A 7,695-nucleotide genomic window follows, 5' to 3' on the forward strand; every position below is an offset into this window, starting at 1 on the left:
ACTATGTTGTTTAATTTGAAACATTATCTGGAACTTCTCTGCATTAGAGCTTTCACATTCACAGCTGAGTACTTTGAACTCATCATGGAGTACAAAGATCCTGCTGGGCCTTGCATAGTGGTATGGCAGACTCAGTCTTCAGCTATGATGCCAGCATCTCATTCAGGCATTAGTCTATGTCCTGGGTGTTCCACTTTGGATCCAGCCCCATGTTTGTGGCTTGGAGAAGTGGTGCATGTTGGATCAAGTCCTTGTGCTTCTGTACCAATGTAGAAGACCCAGAAGAATGTCTTGGCTTTTAGCTACAGATAGGTCAGCTATAGCCATTGAGACCATTTGGGGAGTGAATTTCTCTCTCCCTGTCTCTCTGAAAAATCTGTCATTCAAATAAAAAACACACAGATCTTTTAAAAAAGAGATTCTGCTATCGCCCATGTTTCAAAGTATTCTTAACAAAATATCTGCTATAATTATGGTAAGGAGTGCTTCTAGAACAGAGTCCAAAATTAAGTTACAACTTAAGAAAATATGCCAGTATAGAGAATTTGAAGATAAACATTTATTTCTAAGAGTCTCTTGACATATTGATACCCATTTGCTATCCAGGTTATAGAAACTGCATTTAGTAATGTGTAGTTTATGTATGTATGTATATAAATGTATATATCTTCTATTGATTCATTCTCCTAGACCAGACAAAAACCAGGAGTCTGGGCTGTATTCCTGGCATCCCACCTAGAGAGAAGGGCCCAAGTAATGGGATGACCTGCCACTGCTTTCCCAGGCACATTGTTGAGGAGCTGGTCAAGAACTGAGCCGCTGGAACTTGAACTGGAGCTTATATGGGCTGCCAGAGGTAGCATCTTAACCCATTGTGCCTCAACTCTGGCCCCCTGTTTTTTTTTTTAATTGTTATTAACATTGTATTATGTGATACAGTTTTATAGGCACTAGGGATTCTCCCCACCCCTCCCACATCCCTCCCCCCATAGTGGATTCCTCCACCTTGCTGCATAGCCTCAGTTCAAGTTCAGTTGAGATTCCTTCATTGCAAGCATATACCTAGCATAAAGTCCAGCATCTTATTGTCCAGATAAGTTCAGTGGCCTCTTGGGGAGACCTTCTCTGGTCTGAAGGTAGAGCTAACAGAGTAAAGTTTCGGTCAGTTAAAATCCCCAACAAAACATCAGCATCAATATACAACATTATGGAATTAATTGACATAGTATGTTTTTGTTTTTTTATTGGCACTTTCTATGTAATGAGTATTCATCATTATGGAGTACAATGTAATGCTTCAGCACAGGCACACAGCAAAAAAACAAAACAAAACAAAAAAACACAAAACTGATCCTTTTAACTAACTATGCATTGGAAAGGATAAGCTCTGCCAATTTTGTGAAAATGCGTGATTTGACAATTTGCATGTATAGCAGCAATAATCAAATTTAGTGTGGCATTGTCTTATACCACACTGATCTTCTTCTGAGAAGAACCATTTGTATTATAACTCGGGGGAAATTTTTAAAGAATTGTGTAATCAGCATAAATTCTATTTTGAAGTAATTGGTATAGTGCTTTGTGAACAGAATGTACATATGGATCCCCCAGAAACCATGTAAAAACTGCACAATCCAATGGAGTTAAGACTGGCGTGAGGCCATGGCATTGCTTGCACTTCTAAGAGGATCCCAGGTGACTCCACATCTACAGGGGGTAGAGATCTGCTTATCACAGTTGAATTTGCAAGATTTTAATCGATGGAAGAGAAATCTGATGTCAGTGACTTCAGTGGATTGGTTTGGGGGTGAGAGGAAAGAAAAAACTGTTGCTCTGGGATCCAACAGAGGTAATATTTTTTGTCAACACTTGTATGACAAAAGCTGCCTGATAATAAGGGTTTACAGAGCAAGGATCCAGATCCTTTAGGAACCACAGCTAAAATTCAAACTGTCACTTACTCACAGGAGGAATCAATAGAGAGTGACCAAAGAGAGATCAACACAGCATTTCTGCAGAAATGCATCCAAAGGGGAAAGATAAAATCCAGAAATTGAAGTAGAGGAACAGATATGGCAGAATAAGAGCTGAAGGCTGTGGTGGGTGATTATGTCTAAAGCACACTGTGGATGGCAGGTGTAGCCAGCAGAGTTCATGTATACATGTCCAGATGAAGCAACCAAATGGTTTTTCTCTTCAGAGGGCAGACGATTGAGGACCAACAGTCAATCTTGAAATTCATACCTGTAGAAGTATGTGGAAGATTTAGGAAGGAATGACAAGATGATATTATATTCCACAACACTGATTTAAGTGAAATTGCAGGGTGAGCATTTATTATAATGCTTAAGACATCACTCATACATCATTTGTCTGAGTGCAGGAGATGCAGACTGAGTTTCAAATCCATTGCTCTTGGTTTGGGGCAACCCACTCTGCTCTAACTTCCTAGCTGCTGGTGCCTGGATTAGGGCGCTGTTGGTGGTATTTGGTGACTCAAAAAGAAAACCAGACATTTTTGCCTTACCTGTATATCTGCCTTTAAGGAAAACAAATAAATATACTTCTAAACTAAGAGACTGATTGTGGATATCTGGCTTCTTCCAGCACAGGCAGGCTCATGGGAGTCTGGGGGGAATAGGCTTGCAGGGTGCCTGAGGAATGGTCCAGAGGAAGAAGGCAAGGGGAGGGCTGGGGAATTGGGGTCTCTACCCAGGCAGGCGGAGCATGCTGATGTGGTGTGCTGGTGGATTGGGTTTAGGGAACTATGAATGTGATCAGATCTGGGGGTAATGACAGGCTGAACTAAGCATGGCCACGGCACCCTAAAACATTCATGGGTACTGGAATTGGGAACAGACCAGGCTTGTCCAGACTGCATTACCCCTAGGTACATCCAGGAATAAGGTGTGGGATGGGTTGGGCTGCAACGTCCACCAGCTCACACAAAGGCCAAGACTGAAGGGACAGCTTATGCCAGGTAAGGGCCTAGCACCTACTGACACATGTGAGATCTAGGGCTGGTATTGGGCCTTGTGGTAGAACTTGAGAAACTCCCCTAGTGGTCTATAGCTTCCACTGGTGAACATATTGCTCAGGCATTAGTATTGGTTAGCAAGGCAGCTCCACTTGTCAACAAGTGTGTGAGTTGGTTCTAGGAGGGGGCAGACTGGGTAGGGTCAGGCTAAACACTAACACACTGGCATAAACAGGAGCCAGGATGGAGTGCAAGCCATGCTGGGCTAGGCTAACATACCTGCCAGTTTGCATGAGCCAGGGATGGAGGCAGGCTGGACAATGCTAGGCTGTAGCAAAAGTTGGGACTGGGAGTGGGCTGGGATAGCCAGGCCTCAGCATCCAATGGCAAAGGCCAAGATGGGTTATGGATTATGCTGGACTGGGTCAGAACAACCACCGGGATGGCACAAGGTCTGTGGCTAGAAGCACACCTGCTTGGGGAGCTAACAACATGCCCTGGCTGTGCTGCAGTTCCACTGTTGAGCATAAAATCCAGAATGGGGTGGTGAGCTGGGCTGGACATGGCTGCAGTATACCTTGGCATGAGCATGGTCTGGGTCAAGGGTGTGCCAGACTGGGCTAGACTCTAGCACTTGCTAGTTCTCACAGGAGCCAGGGTGAGTGTAGGTCTTGCCTAGGTCTCAGCACCGATTGAACTGTGTGAAAGCTTTGTCTGGGGCTATGCACCCCAGTGAGCTGGAATGAGTGTGGACCAGTTGGGCAAGGGCATTGTTCCTACCAGGACAGAAGGTAGGCCAAGTCAACCCGGGTCAAGAACCCACTGGTGTATGTGAGATCTGCCATTGGGAGGTGACCTGATAGAGGAGCTTGGGGAACTCCTCTGCCAGGATTTAGTCCTTGCAGATGAGTGCAAGAACCACGTCTGGGAATAGCCGAGACCAGGCCAGATGTACATTTGGGTAAGTCTAGGGATGAGCCAGGCTGTTCCAGTTCATAGTAACCACTGGCAGGTTTGGGCCACCACACCAGCAGATTAATATTAGGGCCAGGTCTGGGGACAGTCTAGACTGGGATAGGCTGTAACACCTCTCAACATGAGCTGGAACTGGGATGAGGCCAGGCTGGGCCAGGCTGGGCCAGGCTGGGCCATGCTACAGCACCTGCCAGCAAATGCCAAGGTGAGGCAAGCCATAGAAGTCTGGGCCACAGCTCCCGCCAATACACGTGAGACCCAGGGGTGGAGGGAGTGACAATCCTGTTGGCTTATATATGAGCTGAGTTTTGGGGAGAGCCAAGCTGGGATAAACTTTCATATCCACTGGTGCATGAATGAGCCAGAATAACAGTCGGCTGGTCAGACTTCGCTGCAGAATCAGCCAGCAAATCCTGGGACTGGGGACAAATCTTGTCAAACTAGAATGCAGAGTCACCTGGAAATGCAAAACCTATGTCTGGGAGGGGGCCTAGTAGGGAAATTGTGAGCCTGTCTCTGAAGGGCTGCAGATCCTACCAGTGAGCATGAGAACCCAGGCGAGGGATAGACCTGGCTGGACAGGGAGTAGTACCAGCCAGCATAAGTTGGGTTAGAGAGTGAGCTGGTTGGACTGAGCGAGGCTGCAGCATCCAATTGGGGGGTACAAAAGCCAAATGGGATGCAGGAAAGTCCATACCAGTCTGCTACACATACTGTCATGCACAGGAACCAGGGATGGGGCAGCCCTAATGGAGGTTATTTGGGGTAACTCCAACTAAACTGCAGTTCCTGCTAATGTGCGCGAGGGCTGAGGGTGGGTGAGTAGGGTGAGGGAGGCCCACAACATTCATTGATTTGCATAAGGGATGTGACTGGAGATGGAACTGACTGGGTGACTGCAACTGCCAGTGTGTGTGGGGGGCGGGGCGCTGATGTGGATGATGGACTGAGCCAGACCTTGCACTGGCCAGTACATGTAGGAATCAGGTCTGATATTAGTTGTTACATCTCTTCATGTAATGATTGTCTATGATAAAGTATCATACCCTCAGATGTATATTCACTGATCAATAATGAGCATATATAGCTATTCTTGCTTATTGTTCATTGACAATTTACCCTGTGTCCTTTTTTCCTAGTATCACTCAGCTTCAAAACATATTTGGTGCTTAGTAGTTTATTAAGTCATTGGCAAGTGAATAAGTGAATGCATCTATAGTTTAACACCCATCGAATAGTAATAATATAAATTAATTAAGAGTTGTGAAAGAAGCTAAAATTTTTAAGTATGTTCTTAATTGGAGAACAAATTTTAATTAAAATATAGGACTAGCATTTTGGAACACTGGGTTAAGCTGTTGCCTGCCAACTTTAGCTTCCATATAGTTACTGGTTTAAGTGCCACCTACTCCATTTCCAAACCAGCTCCCTATTAACATACCTGTGAAGGCAGAGGAAGATGGTTCAATTACTCAGGTCCAGATACCCACCTGGGAATCTGAGCTGAAATTCCAGGTTTTGTCTTGGTCCTTAACCATTGTAGCCACTTTGGGATTGATCCAGCAGATGGAAGGTCTCTGTCTCTCAACTCCTCTTTCTCTCTCTCTTCTGTAACTCTGCCCTTTCAACAAATAAATAAATATTTAAGCATTTTTAATTGAAAAAATAATGGTTGTATAGTTGTTTCTAAATAATAGTGTTATTCACATTATTTTCTTTTATTAACTAAGGCAAAACTTGGGTCCCTGCAAAGCTGCACGAAGGAAGATTTCACTGAGTATTATGTGATAATAGTATATGGAAAGCTGAATCATAGATAACATGTACATGTATTTAAGAAACCCTTTCAGAACAAGAATTTCATATTTGAACAACCGTTAGCCACTCCTAGGCTTAAGAATTATAGTCTTCTCTGTGGTTGAACTTGGCCTCCTGAGGGGAGCACAGCAAGTGCCCTCTCCTATAAAGGACATGAAAATCTAATACCAACAGGACTAAGTGCTGTGATTAACTGGTGTTTGGAAATCCATCTGATAGGTAATAGTCTATATCTAACTTGTGATTTATTCTTATTTAGCATCTTTTTAATACATACTCTGGAAAACATACAACAGCTTCAATAGTATAAAACTAGGCTGACCACACAGTTTTCTAGATTTCTCCCTCAGAAACTGGTATATTTTGCCTGTGCTATACAAAAGATTTTATATTCCAGAATTGAAAAATTATTTAAGATTTTATATTCCTGAATTGAAAAATTATTAAAGATTCAAAATTAGCAAGTTCTACAATTACATCAACAACCCAGACAGAAAATTTGTGTGTTTTTAAAGTATATTTTATTATTATTATTTTAATTTAAGATAATGCTAACATAGTTTAAAACGATAGGAAGGATCAAAGGTTAGGAAAGAGGACATGTAACCATTATTTCCAAATTTTCTGTTGCTTCTTTTCTGAAGGAATGGGATTGGATAAATGGATAAATCATACCGAGCCTGCTAATCGCCCCAATACCCAGGGATGAGGAATGGCCACCTAATATCAAGCTAGAGTCCCAATGTAGTCGCTGCTCCAAGTTCTGAAATGTTGTCGATTTCTCTGATCCAAGGATGGACGAAGCCTTTCAATATCCACTGGTTAACATAGTCAATTTAGAGTCTCCATTCACCCAGATATTTGCTGTCATTATTTGGCTGGGGTAGTTGTTCAATTTATTCTGCCAACCTTCCTCTGGTCATGCGGATTCCTCTGCAACCTCAATGGGATGCCATAGCCTACATGTGTTCTGGACCAGCCTTCCACTACTCTGTCATTTCCACTGAGGAGGGCCAGTTCTCACAAATGGGCACAAGGACCTTGGCCAGAAGATCTGGGCAATGCCAGGCCCCTGAGTCCCAGTAACTCACAGAACTGGCACAACGCAGGCAAGCCTAAGGACCCAGGCTCCACTGGACCACAGCCACCAGGGCTCATGGATCCAGCATGCCATAAAGTTGGGCATAAGGACCCGGGCCAAGCTACCCTGGCACCACCTGAACCCCTACTACTGGGGCTCATGGACCTGGCCCCAGCCATCCAGCTGGCCCAGGGACCTGGACCAAGCAACACATTTTTCTAAATTAAGCTGCTGCCTTCAATGCCAGGAACATTGTATGAGCACTGGCTTGAATATTGGCAAATCCAGTAACAACACACTTCCATATTGATGTACCTGGAAGGACAATGAAAGATGACCAGAGATTCTGGGACTCTGTATCTTTGGGGGTCATGTTAATGGGGTTGCAGACCCTTGACACTGGTCTGGGTTAACTCCAGTTGCTGTAGTTACTTGGAGAGTGGACAAGCAGATGAAAGATCTCTCTATCTTGGCCTCTCTGTCACTCTTTCAAATGAAAACTCTTAAAATATAGTTTCAACACAGTTTTGTTATTTAGGTAGGATTCCCAAAGACACATGAGTTGAAATACAGAAACTTTAGTGATTTCAAATGCTTAGGTTCGGAGACACATGCAGTCACCGTTTCTCATTCCATTAGTCAAAGCTATGTACAAATCCAGCCTAGACTCAAAGATTTGGGAAACAGATTGACTTCTCCGTAGCAAGAATGGAAAAGGGGCTGTGTTAAACATGCCTAATGCCCACTTCATGTCAATATAAAATGTTTAAACATGTTATTTCAAAAATTTTGCACTGTATCATTGAAAAAGTAACAGAGAATAATGCTATTTTTAATTGCACGT

This window comes from Ochotona curzoniae, unplaced genomic scaffold, assembly GCF_017591425.1.
Source record: "Ochotona curzoniae isolate NIBS_2020 unplaced genomic scaffold, NIBS_Ocur_1.0 contig_2210, whole genome shotgun sequence".
Lineage (NCBI taxonomy): Eukaryota > Metazoa > Chordata > Mammalia > Lagomorpha > Ochotonidae > Ochotona > Ochotona curzoniae.